This window comes from Carassius auratus, chromosome 22 (genome assembly GCF_003368295.1).
Source record: "Carassius auratus strain Wakin chromosome 22, ASM336829v1, whole genome shotgun sequence".
Classification (NCBI taxonomy): Eukaryota; Metazoa; Chordata; class Actinopteri; order Cypriniformes; family Cyprinidae; genus Carassius; species Carassius auratus.
Window position 1 is genome coordinate 1,949,049 of NC_039264.1, and position 12,504 is coordinate 1,961,552.

General features: G+C 34.3%; 2 long non-coding RNA genes across 2 annotated transcripts; both read right to left on the reverse strand.

The window, feature by feature from the left end:
* Positions 1-425: 425 nt before the first annotated feature.
* LOC113039372 (uncharacterized) lies at positions 426-2,388 on the reverse strand. The gene is made up of 3 exons (XR_003274958.1): positions 2,342-2,388; positions 686-790; positions 426-487 (listed from the first exon to the last, which is right to left on the reverse strand). It is a non-coding gene; the product is annotated as an uncharacterized LOC113039372 (long non-coding RNA).
* A 14-nt stretch (positions 2,389-2,402) lies between these two features.
* Positions 2,403-3,355, reverse strand: LOC113039373 (uncharacterized). Its single transcript, XR_003274959.1, has 3 exons — positions 3,229-3,355; positions 3,013-3,144; positions 2,403-2,452 (listed from the first exon to the last, which is right to left on the reverse strand). It is a non-coding gene; the product is annotated as an uncharacterized LOC113039373 (long non-coding RNA).
* Between the last annotated feature and the right edge of the window lie 9,149 nt (positions 3,356-12,504).

Sequence of the window (12,504 nt, forward strand, 5' to 3'; positions counted from 1 at the left end):
TCTAAATGAGATGTAAATGAGCCCCATTGTCACCCGCAGCAGTGAGAACTGCAAATCTTCAGAGGCTATTTCTGCTGTTTGAGTTTTTTTGAGTGCCTACCTTCAAATGGCCACAACTTCTCCAAATATAATCAGATTTCCATGTGTTACACATCGTTGGAAAGCTTGGAGATTACACTTTCAGAATCTGTGAATGACTCAAAATGCCCCTGAACCGACGTGATTGGTCACATAATAATCAAAAATCAAGTTGAGACAAACAGTAATTTGTTGTAAATATGAATAAAAATAGGCTTTCTTTCTTATTTTATAGGATCTTAAAAAGAAAAAAATGAAATAAAAGTTCTGTCACACTCTTATTGAATATTATTATTAAATGTTCTTGAAAACATGTTTTATTACCTGGAAGATCTGCAGGAGACTGCCTGTAAAATTCTGGTGGTTCCTGTGAGACTGTAAATCTGGATCTAATGTTTCATACTGAAGCCTGATAGTAAATCAAATCAATCAAAATACAGCATTTTTAGAAAAAAAAAACACGACCAAAATATCTTGTAAATATTTAAGCAAAGAAAAAAACAATACTGTGATAAATGTATGGACTATAAGTTTTATGATAATCATTCACTAATACACTTTCTGACACAGTCTGTGTGTAAGCAAAAATAAGAAACACATCAAATACCGTTTGGTTCGTGACATTGTTTCTTCACTGAAGTATGGTGGTTCATCCTTTGACTGGTCACTCTTCACAGACACAGAGCTGGACACATGTGAGTCTGATCTTACACTAATGATACAAAGAACAAAACACTTTACTACAGGAGTTCCTTCAGTCTTATTTAAAGAGCTTCACTGTTGAGGATGGTAATGAAGCACAGTATAGACATGCATTTGTTCATCTATGACTATGGATAGATGGAAAGACATATTCATGTTTGGCTGCATGATCTATTTTCATGGTTAATTTATACCTCCTTGTGTCTGCTTGTGTGATTGTGTTACTGGAAAGAAGCTCCAGGCTGAGTTCAGTAAAGAGGAAATCAGTCATTTATTGTTTTATTTCATTCATTTCTATCACAAGCTTCTTAGTGGATAAATAAGCCAGCACAACATTATAATGTGAAAGATAATAAATACCTTTTGGTTTATTGTATTTTCTGTACAGTGTATTTAGCTGTGGTTTATTGTATTTTATGTACAGTGTATTTAGGTGTGGTTTATTGTATTTTATGTACAGTGTATTTAGGTGTGGTTTATTTTTATTTTATGCGAAGTGTATTTAGGTGTGGTTTATTGTATTTTATGTACAGTGTATTTAGGTGTGTATATCTGATGTTGTACACAGGAAGCTGGGAGAAAATGCACTGCAGCTTCATAAAGCGTGCTGTACACAAGCTAACCTTTGGGTCGTACGGCTCAGGAACAGAGTTATTAATAAATCTTAAACACTGAATCCAAACAAAGAGGGTTTTCTTTCTCATCCAAACACACAGCGTCTCCACAACATGACGACAACACTACAACTCACTGAAGCCTCGTCTTCTCTTTGTGTAAACCTTTGAATAGCATTACGTTAATAATTTACTTTGTGATGCACACATTTGTGAAATTAATATCTGGACTTCAGTCAAGGCATTTTAATCATTTCTGGATCAGTGTTCTCTGTTAGACAGAATAAATCACTTTACAGGAGACTGTGACCTTTGTAACTTTGAAGATCTTACACAAACAGATATATTTCACACTAAAGGAAAATGATTGTCTGACAATAAATGTATGACCTAAAAACCAAGATCACTGACGTGGAATGATTTACTTTAGTATCTACAGACCCAGTGCTGAAGAGCGACTGTCTAAATTATGACAATGATTTTCAGTTCTGAGATATTTTTAATCTATTAGCTACTCTTTTATATATATATATATCAATGTTATTTTTAATTAGGAAGTTATGAAGCTGAGAAGTTCTGTAAAGCATGTATAAATACAAAAAGTTTGTAAAAGGGATAGTTCACCCGAAAGTGAAATTTATGTCATAATTTACATCATCTAGTTGCTTTCTTAAGTTGAACATAAAATATACTTTGAAGATTGCTGGTAATCAAACAGTTGGTGGTTCCCATTGACTTCCATAGTATTTTTTTTTATTTCAACATGAGAGTGATTACATTTTGGGTAACCTATCCCTTTAAGGTTTAGTTTTTTTCCCCAGCAAACTTCTGAAACTGCAGCTTCATAAAGCGTGCTGTACACAAGATAACCTTTGGGTCGTACATAGCAATCCTCTGAAAGTGCAGCAGTGTTTAAAATGATCCTCTGAAAACAGACTCAGTCTTACCTCTGTTTGTGTGAGAGCCTCATCTTTCCTCTCTTCTCTGACAGACTGCAGATGAACAGCTCAACACTGAGATCTTTGTGTCTCTGAAGACGATCAGATGCTCATCATGACCTGGACATGACAATCAGATCAAGATCATGAGAGTTCAGAGGAACAAATGATGAAGAAAATAACTAGTGCTGAATCTCTGAGTTATCAAGCAATCAATATACACATAAAATATGCTACAAATATACTGCCATGTAATAATCTCTTCAGATCACTCACAACACACTTCTTTATTTACATACACATCACTATCGGAATATTAAGAAAAAAAAAAGAAAAAAAAAAAAGATTAATTTTGCTCGTGTTTATCGTCTCTCTACCCGGGAGAACAGGTTTGATTTGAATACTTTCGGTTTCGCGACTTAAACTGGAAGAAGGAGAAATAAAATAACACGTTTAGAATTATTCTGACTGCTACATTTGTAAAGACTTGTAAAAAATGTAACACGTTTTAACACATCTTTAAACGGTTTGTTTTATTAATATCTCTCTGTTTCTCGGTCGTTTGTTATTCGTCGACAGACAGGTATAATTTCTAACTGAACAAATCCCGCTTCATCCAGCTCTGAAACGCGTTCATCATTCTCCTAAATAATTGTAATGGTGAAAGTATTCAGACTTACTTGCAGTAGTTCAGACGATCTTGTGCTGCAGGAACACAATCCAGAAGTCTTTCACACACTTCCGGTTTGTGATCGCTGTTAAACACCTGTGCGATCTTCACGATTGATGTTTGTCACCTGACACGACTTCATCTTGGAGAAAATCAAAGTCCAGTTAACAACAGATCTCGTGCATCAGCGCCACCAACTGGACAGGAATGTGAAGCACAAACACACCTGCTTTCTCCTTCTTCTTCCTTCTAACAGCAGATCCCAAACTAAAACAGTGCACTAGCGCCACCTGCTGTTTCTTCACATTCTCCCTCTCAATCTGCTCCATTCACCTCCTTCTGATACATTTGACTACTCTGAAGGGTTAATGAATAATGACAAATCATATCAAATAATCCAAGAAAAACATATCAGTCTGAAAGATAATGATTATATGCTATATAACAGAATCATATACAGTCCTGTTTTTATTTGAAGAAATTTCATTACATTTCTTTCATTACAGCAAAAGTCTATGAATTCATATTGAAGGATTTATTCAGTTATTCTGTAGGTTATGATGAATAATTAAGATATATAAATGTATGCGTCATTGAATTAGTTTAGAACTCATTCTTCATTATAGTTTTCTGTACTCATATTCAACATTTATAACACTGTTTTTATGTAATTTATTCTCTATTATTTTGAGCTCATCTTCATATTCCTGTCTTTATCACTGTCCTCAAAATCCTGCATCAGAATCAGAAAAACACACAGAATCCACAACAAATAATAATAATAATTTGTATGATTATTTTCCAGACAATGCTATAAATGAAGATCATAGTAGTGAGACTGAAGAAGAAACAATGACAAGCAACGATACAATGATAACACGACCAACATCAGCAGATCTGACCTCAGCACCTTTCAGAAAATAGAGAGATTGCGTTAAATAATAAAAAAAAATGAAGATGTGGGATTTTAATTAATTAAAGGAAATGTATATAAATATTGTTTTAAGCAATGACAGTACAATTGTAATGAAGAAACAGAAAACTAAAAAATGAGAAGTAGAAATTATTAAATAATTAAAAGTGTTTGTTGAAATACTGAGATGTTTACATGCTTTTCATTGAAGGTACAGTAATAAATGGTTCAGAATGTAAAAGAGTATGTGATGTTTATCTGATGGACAGAGACGTTTCTGGATCTGATGAAGAGAAACCCCAGGAACACAGAAGAAAGATCTTGTTTGAGACTCGAATCTCAATCATTAGACTGTAAAAAGTGTGAGAGATGAGAGAGATCGACCTTTATCTGTTCTCACATGGACAGATATTCAATGAGTATGGCAGAAATTTAGGCAGTACCTCACCATTGTGAAGCAGAGTATTACAGTTTGACCCAAACACGATTGTCCCGTGACGTGACAGCATTGGCTAGAGTAATTAACTCATTTACAACCTTGCTTACAAATGGCAAAATAACTTTGATAAAAGATATTTTTTTCTGATTGTTTTTATTTTATTTTATATATCACATAGTTATATCCCGCTACATTACCACTAACGTTATACTTCCACTAAACAGTATCTCTGTTTACCCAGACACAATTATATCAGCTCTGACAACTACAGAAATGTGAAAAGTGTTCATTAAATAGTTGTCACTATGATCCTAAAGAGTTGTTGTGTAAGCGTTTTGTTATCACTCTTTGTCAGTTTAATATATTGTCAGTTTCATTCATTTTCCATTAAATGCAGTTATGAAAGGGTTTCAGCACTTTATCCTGTTGAAAGATTACAGTACACAGCATGAATTATCACACCCCTCTGAAACTCAGTTTAGAAATGAATCTTTATATCTAGGACATGTTTTATATGTTCAGATGTGGTCAGGTTTACTCATTTATAGTACTTACTTTAAAATGTTTCTAATGTTTAGAAGAACGTTAGATGATTCAAATTACTTTATAATTGTTTAATATCTAATGTTAATCAGTTTAAGCACATTTTGTCCCTCTATTCTGCAGCAAATTCTGAAAAGGCATCTTTTGGAGGACGTACTCAGTTCGAGGACCACTTTCTCTTGTGCACATCGACATGAATCACAGATCGATAAGGTATTTTAACATTTACATAACATGTATACATTTAAAATAAGAAAAGCATTTTGACTGCCTTTTCACTTTTGCCTTGTATCTTATAATGGAAAACAAAAAACTAAAAAACTAAATCAATTTAGGTTAAAAAAGCAAAGCACAAACACAAAGCATAAAGACTGAACAGCATAATGAATTTATTTTGCTTTGAAGCTTACTGTGTATTGATGTACAGTTTTTTCACATCTGAATATAGTTTGGAACAATTTGGCAGCAATCTTGGCTGCTTTTGTTGTAATACATGTCAATAATAAAGAAAATTAAAAATAAAACAGTCAAATATCCAAAATCTACTGCACCATTATTCTTTTAACATTATTAACAACATAACAGAGGGTCCACAGTATAGTGATTAAACTACAGTAAGAATCGATCTCATGAAGGACCAAAGTCTCTGCGATTGCTCTCCGCCGGCTCATAATGCTGAGGAGCTCTGTGTTTGTCTCCAGCTGCTGTGTAGGTTACAGTACAGGAACATGCATTTACTAGAGATAAGCAGAAACTATGCTGACCACATCGAAGCTGACAGTCGGGATCACTCTGGCGCAGATCTGCCTCTCATGATGCTCAGCTGTGAACGGTTTAAAAATGACATGCAAAAAAAAAAAAAAAAAAATTGTGTGCATGATTTACTTATTCATTGCCTCATTGTACTAAAATGTGAAGACTGCTACTATTTTGTTCCCTCAATTTGCTAATTCATTATCTCAATTTCTAAATTGTGTGCACAATTTGTGTTTTGTGTTTGTACAGTAAACAGGTGTGTGTGTGTGTGTGTGTGTGTGTGTGTGCAGGGACCTGGACTAATAATGAGGTCCAAGTTCAATAATACGCTAAAAGTTCAAATTGATTAACTAACTAATTGATAACTAACAATAGTGAAAGACGAGGATGTTGTGCTTCCCATCAATAATCACATCTCTGCATTCCCCCAAACTGATTTGCAGAAATTAAAGTCCCACTCGGTGTGAGCTGAAGTGATTGTGACTAGACGGCAGAGAAATCTACTTGGTCTTAAAGGGGTGATATGATGCAATTTCAACTTTTCTTTTTCTCAGGAGTGTTACAAGGTGTTCGTGAAGAGATAAGATCCCTAAAGCTGCAAAGACTATAAGCGTGAAACACAAGTTTGTTCATAAAGCCCTTAAATGGAGATGGTTTGGGTGTGTTTTATGCAAATAGCTTTGTGGACGTTTATTGAGAAGAGTCAGAATTCAGTAACATTAGAAGGAGGTCAGGGTCTGTCCAAATACCTACACTTGCAGACTTGAGAGTGTGTGCACATGACTGGAAGTGATAACTTTCTGCTCATGAGATGTTTGTTTTCTCAGGCAGGTTTGTGAGCGGACGCCGTCGCCTCGGGAGGGTCGTGCTGGACCCATGTTGCTGGCTGAATTCTGTCACGGGGCGATAGAGACCACCGAAGAAAGAACAGGGTCTGGGCCCAAATGCAGCTTAGAAAACTCTTTTAAATGAGGGACTACATTTGTAGCATGGACACACATTTTTAAGATGTGTTTTTGTTTTAAAACTGATTTTAAGTCATTGAAACACAAACACCAGAGCTGTATGTGCCGTCTCTTTTTCTGTGTGAGAGGAGGTGCATTGTTTGTTGGATAATTTATTGTCTTTGAATGATTTCATAAACACACACATACGTGAATGTGATTGTCTTGACTGTCGTGTATGTTACATGCAGTTTGAAGCTGAATGGAGGATGACAGATCGACGCCGTGGAGAGAAGAGTTTACATCAACTTAAATATTCATCTGTATCTCACATTAAACCATGGACCGTCTTTTAAATGTGTTAGGTGTGTAAAAATACTTCAACTGACAATAAAGATCATTCTGAAGTTATACTGCACTGAGCACTATTGACATTTTTATGCTCTCTGAATAAATGTTTTTAAATATATATGTTTATTGCTTTTTGATTTGGTTCATGAAAATATTTTTATGAAAACTGTCAGCACAAATGACACAAATGTAATTGTGACTGACCAGAGACAGTAAGATTGAATCTGTATGTGGTCAATCTTCTCTCTCTGATGGTCACTTGATAAAGTCCAGAGTCTGTGTTTCTGGTGTTTGTGATGATCAGATCCAGTCTGATGATCCAGCTTCAGTCTGTCTCTGAATCTCCCATCAAGAACATCACATGTGGAGAATCTTCCAGTGTCTTTATCAATTTGAGCTATACGAGTCTCTGAGTGTCCACATGTCCAGAATACCTCATCATTTGTCTGTAGTTCAGTGTTAGTCTGTAGAGAGACTGAATCTCCCTCCATCACAGACACTGACTTCACTTCATCTGAATCAGAAACACACCTGAAGAACAAACACAAACAGAGTTTGTCACAGATTAAGGTGAAGGTTTACTGAAGTAAACAGTGTCAAATGTAAATCTTGGACTAATAATATCCAAACAACAAAACGAAAAAAAAAACATTTGTGGTGATTTTGAATAAAACCCATATATCCCAACACAAAAGGTTCTTTGATCATGATAGATTTAGTGAATTACATGCATTTATCAGTGTTATACGACCTGATTCAGCGTGTGATGGACACACACACAAAGATGGACACACTCTAGACTTAATCATCAGTACGGGTCTCAACATTTCATCCACTGTTATTAAAGACATAGCACTATCTGATCACTTCTGTATTTTCTTTGATATATTGATCTCTGCTAGCACTGAATCTAGATCTGTCTCTGTCAGAAGGAGATGCATTAACGAGAACACAAGTGAACTATTTATGGAGGCTATATCTTTAACACCAATAACAATTATAGTCAGTAAGAAAACAAACAGACAGAAATCAGTTTGGAGAAGATCAACAGCAGTTCAGACGAGGAAAAGACAATGCAGAAAAAAAGAAACTTGAAATTCACGATAGGTGTATATTGTTATTGTGTGAACGTGTGTGTGCTCTCGTCTGTGTGTTGAAACTACACTGGGCTTCCTTGCTACATCAGTTTGTAGAGAATTTGGGCAATCGAGTAGCAGTTATTGTGGACAGCTTTGAAATTCGTATTGAAATTTATATACATATACAGAAATGTACCTTAAATAAACTACTTTTATTTTGGATGCTATTAATTGTTTCACAGCCTTACATTAAATGTTGTCTATGCATGAACAGCATTATCATTGTTATGCATATTGCATACCACCTGTTACAACAATAAATGGCAAAATTGATCAATTCTGTATCTCATTATTTGTGCATCACATTGAGGTAAATGTGTACAGTTTACAGTAAGGTATATAAAACCAGTAAAGGGGAAGTGTAACACATAAAATGTAATTAGATAAACAACTATCAAGACCACAGCTAAGACAATAAGTTAAATATTAAATAGAAAAACACTTATTTAATTTATACATTTAGTGCACTTGTAGTGCTAATACAACAGGAGTAACTTGTAACAACAGTGTAACCTTCAAGTATCAAGAACATAGATAATGCAATAAGTGAAGAAAAAAACAGTAAATGGAAAGACAATTATTAAAACTAATTAATTCAGGATCTTTGAGCGAACAACCATTATCTGCTCATTGACACAGAAAATCTGAAGCTCCTGCACTCATCCATATTTGTAAATTGCAGGTGGACCTCGAGAGATTTCACATTTTTTAATTGCTCAGATGTGTAACATTACGCACTGACACTACAAACAAGGAAAGAAAATACATCGATGAAGATTACGAGCGTTAGCTCATTAAGATCATCAGACCAGCCTTCACTGTAAAACCTGACAAGTGACTTAACTCAAACCGTTTGAGGAAACAGATATCATTAAAAACCTGACAAATTAGAAACTGCATCTCAGTATGACACAGCAGTTGCTCTGCATCTGACCACAAAGCACTCCAGCGGGTGGAGAAAACTAAAACACCTCCACCCTGGTCAAAAAGACACAGCAGCACCTTTACTTCTTACGGAGCCTTAAACTGCTCAATGGATCACTGACACCCAGTTAACTTCCATCGAGAACATTTATCAGAAGCGCTGTCTGGGCAGGGCAAGAAACATGATCAAGGATGCCTCTCATCTTCACTATGAACTCTTCATCCTCCTTCCATCCGGCAGGAGTTACAGGAGACTACGCTCTCGCACTAGTAGATTCAGGAAGAGCTTCTTCCCCGAGACTGTGACACTTCTGAACTCCACAACACCAATCTAACCTGCACCTGCTCTTTTACTGCACTCCTCACAGTACTTCTGTACAGAGCACAGTAAACTACTTCTAGAAAAATATCATTGCACTACTGTTATTTTGCATAGAATACATTGTTTAACAATACGTTTGCACATTCAATCCAACTGTATTTATTACCACAGCTCTCACGTTCCTGCTGTTCATAATGTGCATATAATCCCTACATTGCTCTGTTCATTATGTGTATATAATCCTACACAATATATATAATATATATAATATAATCCCACAGTTACTTTGACAATGCAGTCTCTTCATTACCATAATAAAATACATAAACACTGCGCAGTTTAAATATATAGTAAAATCTGTGCCATTAAGTGTTATCACTGTACCAATGTTGGTTTCAGTTTCATTTTGTTTTAAATTAATTTGTTTTGGCTTGTCGTCTGTATTGCTATAGCTTCTTATATTCTTAATTCTTGTTCTTTTCTAAATACTGTTAATTAAAATTATCTGTTGTGGAGTGAGGGAACTAAAATAGTCTAGCTATGTAAACTGTAATCCAGTACTGATTCCAAATGACATGACAAAAATTATAGTTAGTAACATAATCCATTACATTACACATTTTAGATAATCTAATCAGACTACTTTAGATTACTTTTGACCTAACTTGATTTAAATAGGATAATATTCTACCATATTGACATAAAAAATATAAAGAGTAATATATACATATATATATATATATAGAATTTCACAAAGCTTGTCAGAACAGTCTGTTTTTGCTTCACATTGGGTTATTATTAAATCAAATTATGTGTATGATTATTATTATATAACTAAATTATATGAAATCATATACATTATATGTATATTAATTATATAACAAATTAAATAACTCTAATAACAGATTTAGGTTAAATAAAGATGTCAGTCTTAATTTTTTTCTTTTTAGGAAACAAATCAAAGAAAAAAAAAACTAATTCTGTTTCTAATATTCTGTATGTTGCTCAAAAACAAAATATATATTTTGTCAAGTTTTTTTTTTTTTTTTTTTTGCCTATTCTTTAAAAAATAACACATTTTATAAAACAAAAAATATGAGTTCACATATCGTACCTAAACACGCATGGATATCCATATTCAGCTATGATTCGCGATCCCCAAACTGACTCAAATGATTCGCGAACCCGCTTTGAACTCCCGAAACGACTCAAATGATTCACGAAACCTCTCCGAACTCCCGAACTGATTCAAATGATTCGCGAACTCGCTCCGAACTCCCGAACTGACTCAAATGATTCGCGATCCCGCTACGAACTCCCGAACTGATTCAAATGATTCGCGATCCCGCTACGAACTCCCGAACTGACTCAAATGATTCGCGATCCCGCTACAAACACCCGAACTGATTCAAATTATTCGCGATCCCCAAACTGACTCAAATGATTCGCGAACTCGCTCCGAACTCCCGAACTGATTCAAATGATTCGCGATCTCCAAACTGACTCAAATGATTCGCGATCCCGCTTTGAACTCCCGAACTGACTCAAATGATCCACGAACTCGCTCCAAACTCCTGAACTGACTCATGATTCGCAATCATTTCAGAGCTGTAACAACAATACTGTGAAACCATGTTATGTTTGCTTAAGGTTATCATACCATCAAAATCTCATACCGGCCCATGACTTATAAATATATATATTCCATTTGTTATTAACATGGAATGCATTAAAAATTACATCAAGGTTTCCCAAACTAGGGTTTGTGACTTTAATAAAAAGCTAATTCATTAAATCATAAAAAATTATACATTAAAATAAATAATTTTAAAACCAATCAAAATAAAATCTTACTAAAAAAGTTTAACATTTCATTTGTTTACCTGCATGTCATGTGGACATAGCCAACATCAGAGAATCATGAACATGCAAATGTGATAATTATTAAAATATATTTTTTTTAAATCTCAGGGGTACTTCAAGTAAATATATTTGGTGAAAGAGGATCAGATGACAAAAGTTTGTAAATTTGTGTGTTTTAATGTGTTTGAAAGACAAACGCCTTCCAAATACAAAGTAACACATGGTTAAATAATCAACAGAGTGATGATTCAAATAAAATCAATGTGTTCATCAGTAGTTGATGCAATGTTGAAACACTTCTTAAACCTGAAATGATTTTTATAAATCAATCTTCAAATGCTGTCACTGACAATGCAATGCTGCAATTTGGAAATAGTGGAATAACTATTAGGAATTTCACTGTTATCATATTTTTCTTTGTTTCACCAGTTTTCATATTATAGACAGACTGAGTGCATAAGTCTTTGGTGTTATTTTATATAATAAAAAGCCTAATAAATCAGCACATTACACAAGATTAAATAAACCATGTGTATGAGTCCACATTCTGTAGCTTTGTGTTGACTGGTGAAAGAGCAATACCTGAAACACAAAAGTACATTTCTCAAATAACAACAAACTTTACGATTATAATTTAGAGCAAAAATAATTCTGATCGGTTTAGCCATTATACAACCTGACTAAAATGCTCCTACATTTCATTATCTTAAACTTGACTAAACAAAAACAGGACAGGGTTGACTAAATATGATGACTAAAATGTAAATTTGAGTAAAACTAAGACTGAATAAAAAAATGGCTGCCAAACGTAATACTGCTGTGTGGTTAATTAATAATAATCTCACTGCTAAAATGTCAAGTTTTCATTGACTAAAACTAGACTAAAATGTTGAGACTTTCAGTCGACTAAAACTAAACAGGATAAGGTTGACTAAATATGATAAAAACTAACAAGGACATTTAACTGGTTCTACATTATATTTCTCTACACTTCTTCTAATCTCACACACTATTTAGGATGATAGTATGAACATTGAGACACAGGGCATGTCTTTATAAATGGAGAACTGAATCATTGACTCAAATGATTCAAAATTCACAAACACGATTCCTTCAGTAACGAAACACTGCTGTGTGTTGCTCAGAGAAGCGTTTGGAAGCGTTTTCATTAACCAAATGGAGCAAAAACAGTCAACTTTGACAATATATAAAATATTGAACTAACATGTATATGAACTACTCATTTCAACGCTTTAAAATGTTAAATTTGGTCCTGTCATGTTGCTTAATTGGGCTGTATGGGTTATG